Raw genomic sequence first — 26,834 nt, 5'->3', positions numbered from 1 at the left:
TAAACACCACACACTCTGCTCTATAGACACCACACACTCTATAGACACCACACGCTCTGCTCTATAGACACCACACACTCTATAGACACCACTTACTCTATAGATACCACACACTCTATAGACACCACACGCTCTATAGACACCACACACTCTATAGACACCACACACTCTGCTCTATAGACACCACACACTCTATAGACAACACACACTCTGCTCTATAGACACCACACACTTTATAGACACCACACACTCTGTCACGAAGTAGCACAGCTCAGGTTGGGTTCTTTAGAGAGAAATGAATTGGCTCCGCCACAGCAGCACTTAAGTGCAGGATGTTTATTATAAAAAGTGCACCCGACGTCCAATAGTGTCCAAGAAAAATGGACGTGGGGCGAAACGGATGACACAACAAAAACCAAAGAAAAATGGGCACACAGCAACCAGGATTTAACCTGCTCTACCACACACTCTATAGACACCACACACTCTGTGCTCTATAGACACCACTCGCTCTGCTCTATAGACACCACACACTCTGCTCTATAGACACCACACGCTCTATAGACACCACACACTCTGCTCTATAGACACCACACACTCTATAGACACCACACACTCTATAGACACCACTCACTCTATAGATATCACACACTCTACTCTATAGACACCACACACTCTATAGACACCACCCACTCTATAGACACCACACACTCTGCTCTATAAACACCACACGCTCTATAGACACCATCCGCTCTGCTCTATAGACACCACATGCTCTATAGACACCACCCACTCTATAGATACCACACACTCTATATACACCACACACTCTATAGACACCACACACTCTGCTCTATAAACACCACACGCTCTATAGACACCATCCGCTCTGCTCTATAGACACCACATGCTCTATAGACACCACTTACTCTATAGATACCATACACTCTATAGACACCACACGCTCTATAGACACCACACACTCTATAGACACCACACACTCTGCTCTATAGACACCACACACTCTGCTCTATAAACACCACACGCTCTATAGACACCACACGCTCTATAGACACCACACACTCTATAGACACCACACGCTCTATAGACACCATCCGCTCTGCTCTATAGACACCACACACTCCATAGACACCACACGCTCTATAGACACCACACACTCTATAGACACCACACGCTCTGCTCTATAGACACCACACACTCTATAGACAACACACACTGCTCTATAGACACCACACACTTTATAGACACCACACACTCTGTCACGAAGTAGCACAGCTCAGGTTGGGTTGGGTTCTTTAGAGAGAAATGAATTGGCTCCGCCACAGCAGCACTTAAGTGCAGGATGTTTATTGTAAAAAGTGCACCCGACGTCCAATAGTGTCCAAGAAAAATGGACTTAAAACGTGGGGCGAAACGGATGACACAACAAAAACCAAAGAAAAATGGGCACACAGCAACCAGGATTTAACCTGCTCTACCACACACTCTATAGACACCACACACTCTATAGACACCACACACTCTGCTCTATAGAAACCACACTCTCTGCTCTATAGACAACACACACTCTGCTCTATAGACACCACACACTTTATAGACACCACACACTCTGTCACGAAGTAGCACAGCACAGGTTGGGTTCTTTAGAGAGAAATGAATTGGCTCCGCCACAGCAGCACTTAAGTGCAGGATGTTTATTATAAAAAGTGCACCCGACGTCCAATAGTGTCCAAGAAAAATGGACGTGGGGCGAAACGGATGACACAACAAAAACCAAAGAAAAATGGGCACACAGCAACCAGGATTTAACCTGCTCTACCACACACTCTATAGACACCACACACTCTGTGCTCTATAGACACCACTCGCTCTGCTCTATAGACACCACACACTCTGCTCTATAGACACCACACGCTCTATAGACACCACACACTCTGCTCTATAGACACCACACACTCTATAGACACCACACACTCTATAGACACCACTCACTCTATAGATATCACACACTCTACTCTATAGACACCACACACTCTATAGACACCACCCACTCTATAGACACCACACACTCTGCTCTATAAACACCACACGCTCTATAGACACCATCCGCTCTGCTCTATAGACACCACATGCTCTATAGACACCACCCACTCTATAGATACCACACACTCTATATACACCACACACTCTATAGACACCACACACCCTGCTCTATAAACACCACACGCTCTATAGACACCATCCGCTCTGCTCTATAGACACCACATGCTCTATAGACACCACTTACTCTATAGATACCATACACTCTATAGACACCACACGCTCTATAGACACCACACACTCTATAGACACCACACACTCTGCTCTATAGACACCACACACTCTGCTCTATAAACACCACACGCTCTATAGACACCACACGCTCTATAGACACCACACACTCTATAGACACCACACGCTCTATAGACACCATCCGCTCTGCTCTATAGACACCACACACTCTATAGACACCACACGCTCTGCTCTATAGACACCACACACTCTATAGACAACACACACTGCTCTATAGACACCACACACTTTATAGACACCACACACTCTGTCACGAAGTAGCACAGCTCAGGTTGGGTTGGGTTCTTTAGAGAGAAATGAATTGGCTCCGCCACAGCAGCACTTAAGTGCAGGATGTTTATTGTAAAAAGTGCACCCGACGTCCAATAGTGTCCAAGAAAAATGGACTTAAAACGTGGGGCGAAACGGATGACACAACAAAAACCAAAGAAAAATGGGCACACAGCAACCAGGATTTAACCTGCTCTACCACACACTCTATAGACACCACACACTCTATAGACACCACACACTCTGCTCTATAGAAACCACACTCTCTGCTCTATAGACAACACACACTCTGCTCTATAGACACCACACACTTTATAGACACCACACACTCTGTCACGAAGTAGCACAGCTCAGGTTGGGTTCTTTAGAGAGAAATGAATTGGCTCCGCCACAGCAGCACTTAAGTGCAGGATGTTTATTGTAAAAAGTGCACCCGACGTCCAATAGTGTCCAAGATAAATGGACTTAAAACGTGGGGCGAAACGGATGACACAACAAAAACCAAAGAAAAATGGGCACACAGCAACCAGGATTTAACCTGCTCTACCACACACTCTATAGACACCACACACTATGTGCTCTATAGACACCACTCGCTCTGCTCTATAGACACCACACACTCTGCTCTATAGACACCACACGCTCTATAGACACCACACGCTCTGCTCTATAGACACCACACACTCTATAGACACCACACACTCTATAGACACCACTCACTCTATAGATATCACACACTCTACTCTATAGACACCACACACTCTATAGACACCACCCACTCTATAGACACCACACACTCTGCTCTATAAACACCACACGCTCTATAGACACCACATGCTCTATAGACACCACCCACTCTATAGATACCACACACTCTATATACACCACACACTCTATAAACACCACACGCTCTATAGACACCATCCGCTCTGCTCTATAGACACCACATGCTCTATAGACACCACTTACTCTATAGATACCATACACTCTATAGACACCACACGCTCTATAGACACCACACACTCTATAGACACCACACACTCTGCTCTATAGACACCACACACTCTGCTCTATAAAAACCACACGCTCTATAGACACCACACGCTCTATAGACACCACACACTCTATAGACACCACACGCTCTATAGACACCATCCGCTCTGCTCTATAGACACCACACACTCTATAGACACCACACGCTCTATAGACACCACACACTCTGCTCTATAGACACCACACACTCTATAGACACCACACGCTCTGCTCTATAGACACCACACACTCTATAGACAACACACACTGCTCTATAGACACCACACACTTTATAGACACCACACACTCTGTCACGAAGTAGCACAGCTCAGGTTGGGTTGGGTTCTTTAGAGAGAAATGAATTGGCTCCGCCACAGCAGCACTTAAGTGCAGGATGTTTATTATAAAAAGTGCACCCGACGTCCAATAGTGTCCAAGAAAAATGGACGTGGGGCGAAACGGATGACACAACAAAAACCAAAGAAAAATGGGCACACAGCAACCAGGATTTAACCTGCTCTACCACACACTCTATAGACACCACACACTCTGTGCTCTATAGACACCACTCGCTCTGCTCTATAGACACCACACACTCTGCTCTATAGACACCACACACTCTATAGACACCACACACTCTATAGATACCACTTACTCTATAGACACCACACACTCTGCTCTATAGACACCACACACTCTATAGACACCACACACTCTGCTCTATAGACACCACACACACTGCTCTATAGACACCACACACTCTGCTCTATAAACACCACACGCTCTATAGACACCACACACTCTATAGACACCACACACTCTGCTCTATAGACACCACACACTCTATAGACACCACACACTCTGCTCTATAAACACCACACACTCTGCTCTATAGACACCACACACTCTATAGACACCACACGCTCTGCTCTATAGACACCACACACTCTATAGACACCACTTACTCTATAGATACCACTTACTCTATAGATACCACACACTCTGCTCTATAGACACCACACACTCTGCTCTATAGACACCACACACTCTATAGATACCACTTACTCTATAGATACCACACACTCTGCTCTATAGACACCACACACTCTATAGACACCACACACACTGCTCTATAGACACCACACACTCTGCTCTATAAACACCACACGCTCTATTGACACCACACACTCTATAGACACCACACACTCTGCTCTATAGACACCACACACTCTATAGACACCACACACTCTGCTCTATAAACACCACACACTCTGCTCTATAGACACCACACACTCTATAGACACCACACGCTCTGCTCTATAGACACCACACACTCTATAGACACCACACACTCTATAGATACCACTTACTCTATAGATACCACACACTCTGCTCTATAGACACCACACACTCTATAGACACCACACACTCTGCTCTATAGACACCACACACACTGCTCTATAGACACCACACACTCTGCTCTATAAACACCACACGCTCTATAGACACCACACACTCTATAGACACCACACACTCTGCTCTATAGACACCACACACTCTATAGACACCACACACTCTGCTCTATAAACACCACACACTCTGCTCTATAGACACCACACACTCTATAGACACCACACGCTCTGCTCTATAGACACCACACACTCTATAGACACCACTTACTCTATAGACACCACACACTCTATAGACACCACACGCTCTATAGACACCACACACTCTATAGACACCACACACTCTGCTCTATAGACACCACACACTCTATAGACAACACACACTCTGCTCTATAGACACCACACACTTTATAGACACCACACACTCTGTCACGAAGTAGCACAGCTCAGGTTGGGTTCTTTAGAGAGAAATGAATTGGCTCCGCCACAGCAGCACTTAAGTGCAGGATGTTTATTATAAAAAGTGCACCCGACGTCCAATAGTGTCCAAGAAAAATGGACGTGGGGCGAAACGGATGACACAACAAAAACCAAAGAAAAATGGGCACACAGCAACCAGGATTTAACCTGCTCTACCACACACTCTATAGACACCACACACTCTGTGCTCTATAGACACCACTCGCTCTGCTCTATAGACACCACACACTCTGCTCTATAGACACCACACGCTCTATAGACACCACACACTCTGCTCTATAGACACCACACACTCTATAGACACCACACACTCTATAGACACCACTCACTCTATAGATATCACACACTCTACTCTATAGACACCACACACTCTATAGACACCACCCACTCTATAGACACCACACACTCTGCTCTATAAACACCACACGCTCTATAGACACCATCCGCTCTGCTCTATAGACACCACATGCTCTATAGACACCACTTACTCTATAGATACCATACACTCTATAGACACCACACGCTCTATAGACACCACACACTCTATAGACACCACACACTCTGCTCTATAGACACCACACACTCTGCTCTATAAACACCACACGCTCTATAGACACCACACGCTCTATAGACACCACACACTCTATAGACACCACACGCTCTATAGACACCATCCGCTCTGCTCTATAGACACCACACACTCTATAGACACCACACGCTCTATAGACACCACACACTCTATAGACACCACACGCTCTGCTCTATAGACACCACACACTCTATAGACAACACACACTGCTCTATAGACACCACACACTTTATAGACACCACACACTCTGTCACGAAGTAGCACAGCTCAGGTTGGGTTGGGTTCTTTAGAGAGAAATGAATTGGCTCTGCCACAGCAGCACTTAAGTGCAGGATGTTTATTGTAAAAAGTGCACCCGACGTCCAATAGTGTCCAAGAAAAATGGACTTAAAACGTGGGGCGAAACGGATGACACAACAAAAACCAAAGAAAAATGGGCACACAGCAACCAGGATTTAACCTGCTCTACCACACACTCTATAGACACCACACACTCTATAGACACCACACACTCTGCTCTATAGAAACCACACTCTCTGCTCTATAGACAACACACACTCTGCTCTATAGACACCACACACTTTATAGACACCACACACTCTGTCACGAAGTAGCACAGCTCAGGTTGGGTTCTTTAGAGAGAAATGAATTGGCTCCGCCACAGCAGCACTTAAGTGCAGGATGTTTATTATAAAAAGTGCACCCGACGTCCAATAGTGTCCAAGAAAAATGGACGTGGGGCGAAACGGATGACACAACAAAAACCAAAGAAAAATGGGCACACAGCAACCAGGATTTAACCTGCTCTACCACACACTCTATAGACACCACACACTCTGTGCTCTATAGACACCACTCGCTCTGCTCTATAGACACCACACGCTCTATAGACACCACACACTCTGCTCTATAGACACCACACACTCTATAGACACCACACACTCTATAGACACCACTCACTCTATAGATATCACACACTCTACTCTATAGACACCACACACTCTATAGACACCACCCACTCTATAGACACCACACACTCTGCTCTATAAACACCACACGCTCTATAGACACCATCCGCTCTGCTCTATAGACACCACATGCTCTATAGACACCACCCACTCTATAGATACCACACACTCTATATACACCACACACTCTATAGACACCACACACTCTGCTCTATAAACACCACACGCTCTATAGACACCATCCGCTCTGCTCTATAGACACCACATGCTCTATAGACACCACTTACTCTATAGATACCATACACTCTATAGACACCACACGCTCTATAGACACCACACACTCTATAGACACCACACACTCTGCTCTATAGACACCACACACTCTGCTCTATAAACACCACACGCTCTATAGACACCACACGCTCTATAGACACCACACACTCTATAGACACCACACGCTCTATAGACACCATCCGCTCTGCTCTATAGACACCACACACTCTATAGACACCACACGCTCTATAGACACCACACACTCTATAGACACCACACGCTCTGCTCTATAGACACCACACACTCTATAGACAACACACACTGCTCTATAGACACCACACACTTTATAGACACCACACACTCTGTCACGAAGTAGCACAGCTCAGGTTGGGTTGGGTTCTTTAGAGAGAAATGAATTGGCTCCGCCACAGCAGCACTTAAGTGCAGGATGTTTATTGTAAAAAGTGCACCCGACGTCCAATAGTGTCCAAGAAAAATGGACTTAAAACGTGGGGCGAAACGGATGACACAACAAAAACCAAAGAAAAATGGGCACACAGCAACCAGGATTTAACCTGCTCTACCACACACTCTATAGACACCACACACTCTATAGACACCACACACTCTGCTCTATAGAAACCACACTCTCTGCTCTATAGACAACACACACTCTGCTCTATAGACACCACACACTTTATAGACACCACACACTCTGTCACGAAGTAGCACAGCTCAGGTTGGGTTCTTTAGAGAGAAATGAATTGGCTCCGCCACAGCAGCACTTAAGTGCAGGATGTTTATTGTAAAAAGTGCACCCGACGTCCAATAGTGTCCAAGAAAAATGGACTTAAAACGTGGGGCGAAACGGATGACACAACAAAAACCAAAGAAAAATGGGCACACAGCAACCAGGATTTAACCTGCTCTACCACACACTCTATAGACACCACACACTCTGTGCTCTATAGACACCACTCGCTCTGCTCTATAGACACCACACACTCTGCTCTATAGACACCACACGCTCTATAGACACCACACGCTCTGCTCTATAGACACCACACACTCTATAGACACCACACACTCTATAGACACCACTCACTCTATAGATATCACACACTCTACTCTATAGACACCACACACTCTATAGACACCACCCACTCTATAGACACCACACACTCTGCTCTATAAACACCACACGCTCTATAGACACCACCCACTCTATAGATACCACACACTCTATATACACCACACACTCTATAAACACCACACGCTCTATAGACACCATCCGCTCTGCTCTATAGACACCACATGCTCTATAGACACCACTTACTCTATAGATACCATACACTCTATAGACACCACACGCTCTATAGACACCACACACTCTATAGACACCACACACTCTGCTCTATAGACACCACACACTCTGCTCTATAAAAACCACACGCTCTATAGACACCACACGCTCTATAGACACCACACACTCTATAGACACCACACGCTCTATAGACACCATCCGCTCTGCTCTATAGACACCACACACTCTATAGACACCACACGCTCTATAGACACCACACACTCTGCTCTATAGACACCACACACTCTATAGACACCACACGCTCTGCTCTATAGACACCACACACTCTATAGACAACACACACTGCTCTATAGACACCACACACTTTATAGACACCACACACTCTGTCACGAAGTAGCACAGCTCAGGTTGGGTTGGGTTCTTTAGAGAGAAATGAATTGGCTCCGCCACAGCAGCACTTAAGTGCAGGATGTTTATTATAAAAAGTGCACCCGACGTCCAATAGTGTCCAAGAAAAATGGACGTGGGGCGAAACGGATGACACAACAAAAACCAAAGAAAAATGGGCACACAGCAACCAGGATTTAACCTGCTCTACCACACACTCTATAGACACCACACACTCTGTGCTCTATAGACACCACTCGCTCTGCTCTATAGACACCACACACTCTGCTCTATAGACACCACACGCTCTATAGACACCACACGCTCTGCTCTATAGACACCACACACTCTATAGACACCACACACTCTATAGACACCACTCACTCTATAGATATCACACACTCTACTCTATAGACACCACACACTCTATAGACACCACCCACTCTATAGACACCACACACTCTGCTCTATAAACACCACACGCTCTATAGACACCATCCGCTCTGCTCTATAGACACCACATGCTCTATAGACACCACCCACTCTATAGATACCACACACTCTATATACACCACACACTCTATAGACACCACACACTCTGCTCTATAAACACCACACGCTCTATAGACACCATCCGCTCTGCTCTATAGACACCACATGCTCTATAGACACCACTTACTCTATAGATACCATACACTCTATAGACACCACACGCTCTATAGACACCACACACTCTATAGACACCACACACTCTGCTCTATAGACACCACACACTCTGCTCTATAAACACCACACGCTCTATAGACACCACACGCTCTATAGACACCACACACTCTATAGACACCACACGCTCTATAGACACCATCCGCTCTGCTCTATAGACACCACACACTCTATAGACACCACACGCTCTATAGACACCACACACTCTGCTCTATAGACACCACACACTCTATAGACACCACACGCTCTGCTCTATAGACACCACACACTCTATAGACAACACACACTGCTCTATAGACACCACACACTTTATAGACACCACACACTCTGTCACGAAGTAGCACAGCTCAGGTTGGGTTGGGTTCTTTAGAGAGAAATGAATTGGCTCCGCCACAGCAGCACTTAAGTGCAGGATGTTTATTGTAAAAAGTGCACCCGACGTCCAATAGTGTCCAAGAAAAATGGACTTAAAACGTGGGGCGAAACGGATGACACAACAAAAACCAAAGAAAAATGGGCACACAGCAACCAGGATTTAACCTGCTCTACCACACACTCTATAGACACCACACACTCTATAGACACCACACACTCTGCTCTATAGACACCACACTCTCTGCTCTATAGACACCACACACTCTGCTCTATAGACACCACACACTCTGTAGACACCACACTCTCTGCTCTATAGACACCACACACTCTGCTCTATAGACACCACACACTCTGTAGACACCACACACTCTGTGCTCTATAGACACCACACGCTCTGCTCTATAGACACCACACACTTTGCTCTATAGACACCACACACTCTGCTCTATAGACACCACTTGCTCTGCTCTATAGACACCACACACTCTGCTCTATAGACACCACACACTCTGCTCTATAGACACCACACGCTCTGCTCTATAGACACCACACACTCTGCTCTATAGACACCACACACTCTGTAGACACCACACACTCTGTGCTCTATAGACACCACTCGCTCTGCTCTATAGACACCACACACTCTATAGACACCACACGCTCTGCTCTATAGACACCACACACTCTGCTCTATAGACACCACACACTCTATAGACACCACACACCCTGCTCTATAGACACCACACACTCTGTGCTGTATAGACACCACTCGCTCTGCTCTATAGACACCACACATTCTATAGACACCACTCGCTCTGCTCTATAGACACCACACACTCTATAGACACCACTCGCTCTGCTCTATAGACACCACACACTCTATAGACACCACACACTCTCTGCTCTATAGACACCACACACTCTATAGACACCACACACTCTCTGCTCTATAGACACCACTCGCTCTGCTCTATAGACACCACACACTCTATAGACACCACTCGCTCTGCTCTATAGACACCACCCGCTCTCTCTATAGACACCACCCGCTCTATAGACACCACACACTCTGCTCTATAGACACCACACACTCTATAGACACCACACACTCTATAGACACCATCCGCTCTGCTCTATAGACACCACACACTCTATAGACACCACACACTCTATAGACACCACACACTCTGCTCTATAGACACCACACACTCTATAGACACCACACACTCTATAGACACCACACGCTCTATAGACACCACACGCTCTGCTCTATAGACACCACACACTCTATAGACACCACACACTCTATAGACACCACACACTCTGCTCTATAGACACCACACACTCTATAGACACCACACGCTCTGCTCTATAGACACCACACACTCTATAGACACCACACGCTCTGCTCTATAGACACCACCCGCTCTGCTCTATAGACACCACACACTCTATAGACACCACACGCTCTGCTCTATAGACACCACACACTCTATAGACACCACACACTCTGCTCTATAGACACCACACACTCTATAGACACCACACACTCTATAGACACCACACGCTCTATAGACACCACACGCTCTGCTCTATAGACACCACACACTCTATAGACACCACACACTCTGCTCTATAGACACCACACACTCTATAGACACCACACGCTCTGCTCTATAGACACCACACACTCTATAGACACCACACACTCTGCTCTATAGACACCACACACTCTATAGACACCACACACTCTATAGACACCACTCACTCTATAGATATCACACACTCTACTCTATAGACACCACACACTCTATAGACACCACCCACTCTATAGACACCACACACTCTGCTCTATAAACACCACACGCTCTATAGACACCATCCGCTCTGCTCTATAGACACCACATGCTCTATAGACACCACCCACTCTATAGATACCACACACTCTATATACACCACACACTCTATAGACACCACACACTCTGCTCTATAAACACCACACGCTCTATAGACACCATCCGCTCTGCTCTATAGACACCACATGCTCTATAGACACCACTTACTCTATAGATACCATACACTCTATAGACACCACACGCTCTATAGACACCACACACTCTATAGACACCACACACTCTGCTCTATAGACACCACACACTCTGCTCTATAAACACCACACGCTCTATAGACACCACACGCTCTATAGACACCACACACTCTATAGACACCACACGCTCTATAGACACCATCCGCTCTGCTCTATAGACACCACACACTCTATAGACACCACACGCTCTATAGACACCACACACTCTGCTCTATAGACACCACACACTCTATAGACACCACACGCTCTGCTCTATAGACACCACACACTCTATAGACAACACACACTGCTCTATAGACACCACACACTTTATAGACACCACACACTCTGCTCTATAAACACCACACGCTCTATAGACACCATCCGCTCTGCTCTATAGACACCACATGCTCTATAGACACCACTTACTCTATAGATACCATACACTCTATAGACACCACACGCTCTATAGACACCACACACTCTATAGACACCACACACTCTGCTCTATAGACACCACACACTCTGCTCTATAAACACCACACGCTCTATAGACACCACACGCTCTATAGACACCACACACTCTATAGACACCACACGCTCTATAGACACCATCCGCTCTGCTCTATAGACACCACACACTCTATAGACACCACACGCTCTATAGACACCACACACTCTATAGACACCACACGCTCTGCTCTATAGACACCACACACTCTATAGACAACACACACTGCTCTATAGACACCACACACTTTATAGACACCACACACTCTGTCACGAAGTAGCACAGCTCAGGTTGGGTTGGGTTCTTTAGAGAGAAATGAATTGGCTCCGCCACAGCAGCACTTAAGTGCAGGATGTTTATTGTAAAAAGTGCACCCGACGTCCAATAGTGTCCAAGAAAAATGGACTTAAAACGTGGGGCGAAACGGATGACACAACAAAAACCAAAGAAAAATGGGCACACAGCAACCAGGATTTAACCTGCTCTACCACACACTCTATAGACACCACACACTCTATAGACACCACACACTCTGCTCTATAGAAACCACACTCTCTGCTCTATAGACAACACACACTCTGCTCTATAGACACCACACACTTTATAGACACCACACACTCTGTCACGAAGTAGCACAGCTCAGGTTGGGTTCTTTAGAGAGAAATGAATTGGCTCCGCCACAGCAGCACTTAAGTGCAGGATGTTTATTGTAAAAAGTGCACCCGACGTCCAATAGTGTCCAAGAAAAATGGACTTAAAACGTGGGGCGAAACGGATGACACAACAAAAACCAAAGAAAAATGGGCACACAGCAACCAGGATTTAACCTGCTCTACCACACACTCTATAGACACCACACACTCTGTGCTCTATAGACACCACTCGCTCTGCTCTATAGACACCACACACTCTGCTCTATAGACACCACACGCTCTATAGACACCACACGCTCTGCTCTATAGACACCACACACTCTATAGACACCACACACTCTATAGACACCACTCACTCTATAGATATCACACACTCTACTCTATAGACACCACACACTCTATAGACACCACCCACTCTATAGACACCACACACTCTGCTCTATAAACACCACACGCTCTATAGACACCACATGCTCTATAGACACCACCCACTCTATAGATACCACACACTCTATATACACCACACACTCTATAAACACCACACGCTCTATAGACACCATCCGCTCTGCTCTATAGACACCACATGCTCTATAGACACCACTTACTCTATAGATACCATACACTCTATAGACACCACACGCTCTATAGACACCACACACTCTATAGACACCACACACTCTGCTCTATAGACACCACACACTCTGCTCTATAAAAACCACACGCTCTATAGACACCACACGCTCTATAGACACCACACACTCTATAGACACCACACGCTCTATAGACACCATCCGCTCTGCTCTATAGACACCACACACTCTATAGACACCACACGCTCTATAGACACCACACACTCTGCTCTATAGACACCACACACTCTATAGACACCACACGCTCTGCTCTATAGACACCACACACTCTATAGACAACACACACTGCTCTATAGACACCACACACTTTATAGACACCACACACTCTGTCACGAAGTAGCACAGCTCAGGTTGGGTTGGGTTCTTTAGAGAGAAATGAATTGGCTCCGCCACAGCAGCACTTAAGTGCAGGATGTTTATTATAAAAAGTGCACCCGACGTCCAATAGTGTCCAAGAAAAATGGACGTGGGGCGAAACGGATGACACAACAAAAACCAAAGAAAAATGGGCACACAGCAACCAGGATTTAACCTGCTCTACCACACACTCTATAGACACCACACACTCTGTGCTCTATAGACACCACTCGCTCTGCTCTATAGACACCACACACTCTGCTCTATAGACACCACACGCTCTATAGACACCACACGCTCTGCTCTATAGACACCACACACTCTATAGACACCACACACTCTATAGACACCACTCACTCTATAGATATCACACACTCTACTCTATAGACACCACACACTCTATAGACACCACCCACTCTATAGACACCACACACTCTGCTCTATAAACACCACACGCTCTATAGACACCATCCGCTCTGCTCTATAGACACCACATGCTCTATAGACACCACCCACTCTATAGATACCACACACTCTATATACACCACACACTCTATAGACACCACACACTCTGCTCTATAAACACCACACGCTCTATAGACACCATCCGCTCTGCTCTATAGACACCACATGCTCTATAGACACCACTTACTCTATAGATACCATACACTCTATAGACACCACACGCTCTATAGACACCACACACTCTATAGACACCACACACTCTGCTCTATAGACACCACACACTCTGCTCTATAAACACCACACGCTCTATAGACACCACACGCTCTATAGACACCACACACTCTATAGACACCACACGCTCTATAGACACCATCCGCTCTGCTCTATAGACACCACACACTCTATAGACACCACACGCTCTATAGACACCACACACTCTGCTCTATAGACACCACACACTCTATAGACACCACACGCTCTGCTCTATAGACACCACACACTCTATAGACAACACACACTGCTCTATAGACACCACACACTTTATAGACACCACACACTCTGTCACGAAGTAGCACAGCTCAGGTTGGGTTGGGTTCTTTAGAGAGAAATGAATTGGCTCCGCCACAGCAGCACTTAAGTGCAGGATGTTTATTGTAAAAAGTGCACCCGACGTCCAATAGTGTCCAAGAAAAATGGACTTAAAACGTGGGGCGAAACGGATGACACAACAAAAACCAAAGAAAAATGGGCACACAGCAACCAGGATTTAACCTGCTCTACCACACACTCTATAGACACCACACACTCTATAGACACCACACACTCTGCTCTATAGACACCACACTCTCTGCTCTATAGACACCACACACTCTGCTCTATAGACACCACACACTCTGTAGACACCACACTCTCTGCTCTATAGACACCACACACTCTGCTCTATAGACACCACACACTCTGTAGACACCACACACTCTGTGCTCTATAGACACCACACGCTCTGCTCTATAGACACCACACACTTTGCTCTATAGACACCACACACTCTGCTCTATAGACACCACTTGCTCTGCTCTATAGACACCACACACTCTGCTCTATAGACACCACACACTCTGCTCTATAGACACCACACGCTCTGCTCTATAGACACCACACACTCTGCTCTATAGACACCACACACTCTGTAGACACCACACACTCTGTGCTCTATAGACACCACTCGCTCTGCTCTATAGACACCACACACTCTATAGACACCACACGCTCTGCTCTATAGACACCACACACTCTGCTCTATAGACACCACACACTCTATAGACACCACACACCCTGCTCTATAGACACCACACACTCTGTGCTGTATAGACACCACTCGCTCTGCTCTATAGACACCACACATTCTATAGACACCACTCGCTCTGCTCTATAGACACCACACACTCTATAGACACCACTCGCTCTGCTCTATAGACACCACACACTCTATAGACACCACACACTCTCTGCTCTATAGACACCACACACTCTATAGACACCACACACTCTCTGCTCTATAGACACCACTCGCTCTGCTCTATAGACACCACACACTCTATAGACACCACTCGCTCTGCTCTATAGACACCACCCGCTCTCTCTATAGACACCACCCGCTCTATAGACACCACACACTCTGCTCTATAGACACCACACACTCTATAGACACCACACACTCTATAGACACCATCCGCTCTGCTCTATAGACACCACACACTCTATAGACACCACACACTCTGCTCTATAGACACCACACACTCTATAGACACCACACGCTCTGCTCTATAGACACCACCCGCTCTGCTCTATAGACACCACACACTCTATAGACACCACACACTCTATAGACACCACACACTCTGCTCTATAGACACCACACACTCTATAGACACCACACACTCTATAGACACCACACGCTCTATAGACACCACACGCTCTGCTCTATAGACACCACACACTCTATAGACACCACACACTCTATAGACACCACACACTCTGCTCTATAGACACCACACACTCTATAGACACCACACGCTCTGCTCTATAGACACCACACACTCTATAGACACCACACGCTCTGCTCTATAGACACCACCCGCTCTGCTCTATAGACACCACACACTCTATAGACACCACACACTCTATAGACACCACACGCTCTGCTCTATAGACACCACACACTCTATAGACACCACACACTCTGCTCTATAGACACCACACACTCTATAGACACCACACACTCTATAGACACCACACGCTCTATAGACACCACACGCTCTGCTCTATAGACACCACACACTCTATAGACACCACACACTCTGCTCTATAGACACCACACACTCTATAGACACCACACGCTCTGCTCTATAGACACCACACACTCTATAGACACCACACGCTCTGCTCTATAGACACCACACACTCTATAGACACCACACGCTCTATAGACACCACACACTCTGCTCTATAGACACCACACACTCTATAGACACCACACACTCTATAGACACCACACGCTCTGCTCTATAGACACCACCCGCTCTGCTCTATAGACACCACACACTCTATAGACACCACACACTCTATAGACACCACACGCTCTGCTCTATAGACACCACACACTCTATAGACACCACACACTCTATAGACACCACACACTCTGCTCTATAGACACCACACACTCTATAGACACAACACACTCTATAGACACCACACGCTCTATAGACACCACACGCTCTGCTCTATAGACACCACACACTCTATAGACACCACACACTCTATAGACACCACACGCTCTGCTCTATAGACACCACACACTCTATAGACACCACACGCTCTATAGACACCACACACTCTGCTCAATAGACACCACACACTCTATAGACACCACACACTCTATAGACACCACACGCTCTATAGACACCACACACTCTGTGCTCTATAGACACCACACACTCTATAGACACCACACACTCTCTGCTCTATAGACACCACACACTCTGCTCTATAGACACCACACGCTCTATAGACACCACACGCTCTGCTCTATAGACACCACACACTCTATAGACACCACTCACTCTATAGATATCACACGCTCTGCTCTATAGACACCACACACTCTATAGACACCACACACTCTATAGACACCACACACTCTGCTCTATAGACACCACACACTCTATAGACACCACACACTCTATAGACACCACACGCTCTATAGACACCACACGCTCTGCTCTATAGACACCACACACTCTATAGACACCACACACTCTATAGACACCACACGCTCTGCTCTATAGACACCACGCACTCTATAGACACCACACGCTCTATAGACACCACACACTCTGCTCTATAGACACCACACACTCTATAGACACCACACACTCTATAGACACCACACGCTCTATAGACACCACACACTCTGTGCTCTATAGACACCACACACTCTATAGACACCACACACTCTCTGCTCTATAGACACCACACACTCTGCTCTATAGACACCACACGCTCTATAGACACCACACGCTCTGCTCTATAGACACCACACACTCTATAGACACCACTCACTCTATAGATATCACACACTCTACTCTATAGACACCACACACTCTATAGACACCACACGCTCTATAGACACCACACGCTCTATAGACACCACACACTCTGTGCTCTATAGACACCACACACTCTATAGACACCACACACTCTATAGACACCACACACTCTATAGACACCACACACTCTGTGCTGTATAGACACCACACACTCTGCTCTATAGACACCACACACTCTATAGACAACACACACTCTGCTCTATAGACACCACACACTTTATAGACACCACACACTCTGTCACGAAGTAGCACAGCTCAGGTTGGGTTCTTTAGAGAGAAATGAATTGGCTCCGCCACAGCAGCACTTAAGTGCAGGATGTTTATTATAAAAAGTGCACCCGACGTCCAATAGTGTCCAAGAAAAATGGACGTGGGGCGAAACGGATGACACAACAAAAACCAAAGAAAAATGGGCACACAGCAACCAGGATTTAACCTGCTCTACCACACACTCTATAGACACCACACACTCTGTGCTCTATAGACACCACTCGCTCTGCTCTATAGACACCACACACTCTGCTCTATAGACACCACACGCTCTATAGACACCACACGCTCTGCTCTATAGACACCACACACTCTATAGACACCACTCACTCTATAGATATCACACACTCTACTCTATAGACACCACACACTCTATAGACACCACCCACTCTATAGACACCACACACTCTGCTCTATAAACACCACACGCTCTATAGACACCATCCGCTCTGCTCTATAGACACCACATGCTCTATAGACACCACCCACTCTATAGATACCACACACTCTATATACACCACACACTCTATAGACACCACACACTCTGCTCTATAAACACCACACGCTCTATAGACACCATCCGCTCTGCTCTATAGACACCACATGCTCTATAGACACCACTTACTCTATAGATACCATACACTCTATAGACACCACACGCTCTATAGACACCACACACTCTATAGACACCACACACTCTGCTCTATAAACACCACACGCTCTATAGACACCACACGCTCTATAGACACCACACACTCTATAGACACCACACGCTCTATAGACACCATCCGCTCTGCTCTATAGACACCACACACTCTATAGACACCACACGCTCTATAGACACCACACACTCTGCTCTATAGACACCACACACTCTATAGACACCAAACGCTCTGCTCTATAGACACCACACACTCTATAGACAACACACACTGCTCTATAGACACCACACACTTTATAGACACCACACACTCTGTCACGAAGTAGCACAGCTCAGGTTGGGTTGGGTTCTTTAGAGAGAAATGAATTGGCTCCGCCACAGCAGCACTTAAGTGCAGGATGTTTATTGTAAAAAGTGCACCCGACGTCCAATAGTGTCCAAGAAAAATGGACTTAAAACGTGGGGCGAAACGGATGACACAACAAAAACCAAAGAAAAATGGGCACACAGCAACCAGGATTTAACCTGCTCTACCACACACTCTATAGACACCACACACTCTATAGACACCACACACTCTGCTCTATAGACACCACACTCTCTGCTCTATAGACACCACACACTCTGCTCTATAGACACCACACACTCTGTAGACACCACACTCTCTGCTCTATAGACACCACACACTCTGCTCTATAGACACCACACACTCTGTAGACACCACACACTCTGTGCTCTATAGACACCACACGCTCTGCTCTATAGACACCACACACTTTGCTCTATAGACACCACACACTCTGCTCTATAGACACCACACACTCTGTAGACACCACACACTCTGTGCTCTGTAGACACCACTCGCTCTGCTCTATAGACACCACACACTCTATAGACACCACACGCTCTGCTCTATAGACACCACACACTCTGCTCTATAGACACCACACACTCTATAGACACCACACACCCTGCTCTATAGACACCACACACTCTGTGCTGTATAGACACCACTCGCTCTGCTCTATAGACATCACACATTCTATAGACACCACTCGCTCTGCTCTATAGACACCACACACTCTATAGACACCACTCGCTCTGCTCTATAGACACCACACACTCTATAGACACCACACACTCTCTGCTCTATAGACACCACACACTCTATAGACACCACACACTCTCTGCTCTATAGACACCACTCGCTCTGCTCTATAGACACCACACACTCTATAGACACCACTCGCTCTGCTCTATAGACACCACCCGCTCTGCTCTATAGACACCACCCGCTCTATAGACACCACACACTCTGCTCTATAGACACCACACACTCTATAGACACCACACACTCTATAGACACCATCCGCTCTGCTCTATAGACACCACACACTCTATAGACACCACACACTCTGCTCTATAGACACCACACACTCTATAGACACCACACGCTCTGCTCTATAGACACCACCCGCTCTGCTCTATAGACACCACACACTCTATAGACACCACACACTCTGCTCTATAGACACCACACACTCTATAGACACCACACACTCTATAGACACCACACGATCTATAGACACCACACGCTCTGCTCTATAGACACCACACACTCTATAGACACCACACACTCTGCTCTATAGACACCACACACTCTATAGACACCACACGCTCTGCTCTATAGACACCACACACTCTATAGACACCACACGCTCTGCTCTATAGACACCACACACTCTATAGACACCACACGCTCTATAGACACCACACACTCTGCTCTATAGACACCACACACTCTATAGACACCACACACTCTATAGACACCACACGCTCTGCTCTATAGACACCACCCGCTCTGCTCTATAGACACCACACACTCTATAGACACCACACACTCTATAGACACCACACGCTCTGCTCTATAGACACCACACACTCTATAGACACCACACACTCTGCTCTATAGACACCACACACTCTATAGACACCACACACTCTATAGACACCACACGCTCTATAGACACCACACGCTCTGCTCTATAGACACCACACACTCTATAGACACCACACACTCTGCTCTATAGACACCACACACTCTATAGACACCACACGCTCTGCTCTATAGACACCACACACTCTATAGACACCACACGCTCTGCTCTATAGACACCACACACTCTATAGACACCACACGCTCTATAGACACCACACACTCTGCTCTATAGACACCACACACTCTATAGACACCACACACTCTATAGACACCACACGCTCTGCTCTATAGACACCACCCGCTCTGCTCTATAGACACCACACACTCTATAGACACCACACACTCTATAGACACCACACGCTCTGCTCTATAGACACCACACACTCTATAGACACCACACACTCTATAGACACCACACACTCTGCTCTATAGACACCACACACTCTATAGACACCACACACTCTATAGACACCACACGCTCTATAGACACCACACGCTCTGCTCTATAGACACCACACACTCTATAGACACCACACACTCTATAGACACCACACGCTCTGCTCTATAGACACCACACACTCTATAGACACCACACGCTCTATAGACACCACACACTCTGCTCTATAGACACCACACAGTCTATAGACACCACACACTCTATAGACACCACACGCTCTATAGACACCACACACTCTGTGCTCTATAGACACCACACACTCTATAGACACCACACACTCTCTGCTCTATAGACACCACACACTCTGCTCTATAGACACCACACGCTCTATAGACACCACACGCTCTGCTCTATAGACACCACACACTCTATAGACACCACTCACTCTATAGATATCACACGCTCTGCTCTATAGACACCACACACTCTATAGACACCACACACTCTATAGACACCACACACTCTGCTCTATAGACACCACACACTCTATAGACACCACACACTCTATAGACACCACACGCTCTATAGACACCACACGCTCTGCTCTATAGACACCACACACTCTATAGACACCACACACTCTATAGACACCACACGCTCTGCTCTATAGACACCACGCACTCTATAGACACCACACGCTCTATAGACACCACACACTCTGCTCTATAGACACCACACACTCTATAGACACCACACACTCTATAGACACCACACGCTCTATAGACACCACACACTCTGTGCTCTATAGACACCACACACTCTATAGACACCACACACTCTCTGCTCTATAGACACCACACACTCTGCTCTATAGACACCACACGCTCTATAGACACCACACGCTCTGCTCTATAGACACCACACACTCTATAGACACCACTCACTCTATAGATATCACACACTCTACTCTATAGACACCACACACTCTATAGACACCACACACTCTATAGACACCACACACTCTGTGCTCTATAGACACCACACACTCTGCTCTATAGACACCACACACTCTATAGACAACACACACTCTGCTCTATAGAAACCACACACTTTATAGACACCACACACTCTGTCACGAAGTAGCACAGCTCAGGTTGGGTTCTTTAGAGAGAAATGAATTGGCTCCGCCACAGCAGCACTTAAGTGCAGGATGTTTATTATAAAAAGTGCACCCGACGTCCAATAGTGTCCAAGAAAAATGGACGTGGGGCGAAACGGATGACACAACAAAAACCAAAGAAAAATGGGCACACAGCAACCAGGATTTAACCTGCTCTACCACACACTCTATAGACACCACACACTCTGTGCTCTATAGACACCACTCGCTCTGCTCTATAGACACCACACACTCTGCTCTATAGACACCACACGCTCTATAGACACCACACGCTCTGCTCTATAGACACCACACACTCTATAGACACCACACACTCTCTGCTCTATAGACACCACACACTCTATAGACACCACACACTCTCTGCTCTATAGACACCACTCGCTCTGCTCTATAGACACCACACACTCTATAGACACCACTCGCTCTGCTCTATAGACACCACCCGCTCTGCTCTATAGACACCACCCGCTCTATAGACACCACACACTCTGCTCTATAGACACCACACACTCTATAGACACCACACACTCTATAGACACCATCCGCTCTGCTCTATAGACACCACACACTCTATAGACACCACACACTCTGCTCTATAGACACCACACACTCTATAGACACCACACGCTCTGCTCTATAGACACCACCCGCTCTGCTCTATAGACACCACACACTCTATAGACACCACACACTCTATAGACACCACACACTCTATAGACACCACACACTCTGCTCTATAGACACCACACACTCTATAGACACCACACACTCTATAGACACCACACGCTCTGCTCTATAGACACCACACACTCTATAGACACCACACACTCTATAGACACCACACACTCTGCTCTATAGACACCACACACTCTATAGACACCACACGCTCTGCTCTATAGACACCACACACTCTATAGACACCACACGCTCTGCTCTATAGACACCACACACTCTATAGACACCACACGCTCTATAGACACCACACACTCTGCTCTATAGACACCACACACCCTATAGACACCACACACTCTATAGACACCACACGCTCTGCTCTATAGACACCACCCGCTCTGCTCTATAGACACCACACACTCTATAGACACCACACACTCTATAGACACCACACGCTCTGCTCTATAGACACGACACACTCTATAGACACCACACATTCTATAGACACCACACACTCTGCTCTATAGACACCACACACTCTATAGACACCACACACTCTGCTCTATAGACACCACACACTCTATAGACACCACACACTCTATAGACACCACACGCTCTATAGACACCACACGCTCTGCTCTATAGACACCACACACTCTATAGACACCACACACTCTGCTCTATAGACACCACACACTCTATAGACACCACACGCTCTGCTCTATAGACACCACACACTCTATAGACACCACACGCTCTGCTCTATAGACACCACACACTCTATAGACACCACACGCTCTATAGACACCACACACTCTGCTCTATAGACACCACACACTCTATAGACACCACACACTCTATAGACACCACACGCTCTGCTCTATAGACACCACCCGCTCTGCTCTATAGACACCACACACTCTATAGACACCACACACTCTATAGACACCACACGCTCTGCTCTATAGACACGACACACTCTATAGACACCACACATTCTATAGACACCACACACTCTGCTCTATAGACACCACACACTCTATAGACACCACACACTCTATAGACACCACACGCTCTATAGACACCACACGCTCTGCTCTATAGACACCACACACTCTATAGACACCACACACTCTATAGACACCACACGCTCTGCTCTATAGACACCACACACTCTATAGACACCACACGCTCTATAGACACCACACACTCTGCTCTATAGACACCACACACTCTATAGACACCACACACTCTATAGACACCACACGCTCTATAGACACCACACACTCTGTGCTCTATAGACACCACACACTCTATAGACACCACACACTCTCTGCTCTATAGACACCACACACTCTGCTCTATAGACACCACACGCTCTATAGACACCACACGCTCTGCTCTATAGACACCACACACTCTATAGACACCACTCACTCTATAGATATCACACACTCTACTCTATAGACACCACACACTATAGACACCACACGCTCTATAGACACCACACACTCTGTGCTCTATAGACACCACACACTCTGCTCTATAGACACCACACACTCTATAGACACCACACGCTCTATAGACACAACACACTCTATAGACACCACACGCTCTATAGACACCACACACTCTATAGACACCACACGCTCTATAGACACCACCCGCTCTGCTCTATAGACACCACACACTCTATAGACACCACCCGCTCTGCTCTATAGACACCACACACTCTATAGACACCACACGCTCTATAGACACCATCCGCTCTGCTCTATAGACACCACACACTCTATAGACACCACACACTCTGCTCTATAGACACCACACGCTCTATAGACACCACACACTCTATAGACACCACACACTCTGCTGTATAGACACCACCCGCTCTGTGCTCTGCAGGACTTTGCCATGAGGTACTGGAGGGACGCCGGAGCTCTGGCGGAGAAGCTGCTGTTGGGAATAGCCACTTATGGCCGCACATTCCACATCGTATCCATGGACTTTCCTCAGGCTTACTTTCTATTTATTTCCTCTGCACCTTCCTCTGCACCTTCCTCAAGGAGACTAGCACCCAGTGGATTGATGATCAGAAGGTGCCCTACGCTGTCAAAGGAAACGAGTGGGTGGGTTTTGACAACCAGGAGAGCATCATAACTAAGGTACTCCCGATTGGCTGGCTTTCCCAGAGGGAAGCAGAGGGTACACTCTTAAAACGAGTGGTTCCCCTATCTGGACACAGAGATGTGTTAAAAAACAATGCAAGTTGTGTTACTTTCAACACATTCGTTTTAAGAGTGTACAGTGTGTGTGTGTCCCAGAGGGGAGCAGAGGGTACTGTGATCATTGTGTGTGATCTATGTGTGTGTGTGTGTGTGTGTGTGTGTGTGTGTGAATGTGTGTGTGTATGATCTATGTGTGTGTTTGTGTCCACTCACATAGCTGAAAATGTGTTGGTTTGATTCACTTCAATATTTCTATATATTTCAGGATTACACAACAAGCCTATCTTGCTTTTTGCATCTGCAGGTTGAATACCTCAAGGCCAACGGATACGGAGGAGCGTTCGCCTGGGCGCTGGACCTGGATGACTTTGCGACTACCCTCTCATTAACCACCTGCGCTCACAGCTCCTCTCAGGGGCAGTTCTGCAGACAGGGCGACTACCCTCTCATTAACCACCTGCGCTCACAGCTCCTCTCAGGTGACCCAACAAGCTGCAATAACAACAAATGTCTTCATCAAGGATCCATTTGGTCTTTATTAAAGATCCATTTTGTTGATTGATCATAAATGTCCTTATTAGTTGATCACAAATGTAGTTCTGTCACATTTGAGATGACTGAAGGAAAAAACCTGACATACTGAAATATCAAGTTGCAGTGGCACTCCTTACTTCCTGAGACAAAACAAATATCAAGTTGCAGTGGCACTCCTTACTTCCTGAGACTAAACAAATATGAAATCTTTTTGTTCCCCTCAGACTTGCCTCCTCTCCCTCCAACCACCTTCCCTGAGGAGCCTACAAAACCCACAGCCAGCCCTGCTGCTACAACCACCCG

General features: G+C 46.6%; 1 pseudogene; it reads left to right on the top strand.

Annotated features, from left to right (window-relative positions):
- Positions 1 to 26,834, top strand: part of LOC121714231 — a 35,574-nt pseudogene extending 8,740 nt beyond the window's left edge.

The sequence above is a fragment of the Alosa sapidissima genome, chromosome 7, assembly GCF_018492685.1.
Source record: "Alosa sapidissima isolate fAloSap1 chromosome 7, fAloSap1.pri, whole genome shotgun sequence".
Lineage (NCBI taxonomy): Eukaryota > Metazoa > Chordata > Actinopteri > Clupeiformes > Clupeidae > Alosa > Alosa sapidissima.
Note: the sequence above shows the minus strand (reverse complement) of the source record. Positions and strands in the feature narration are given on the sequence as shown.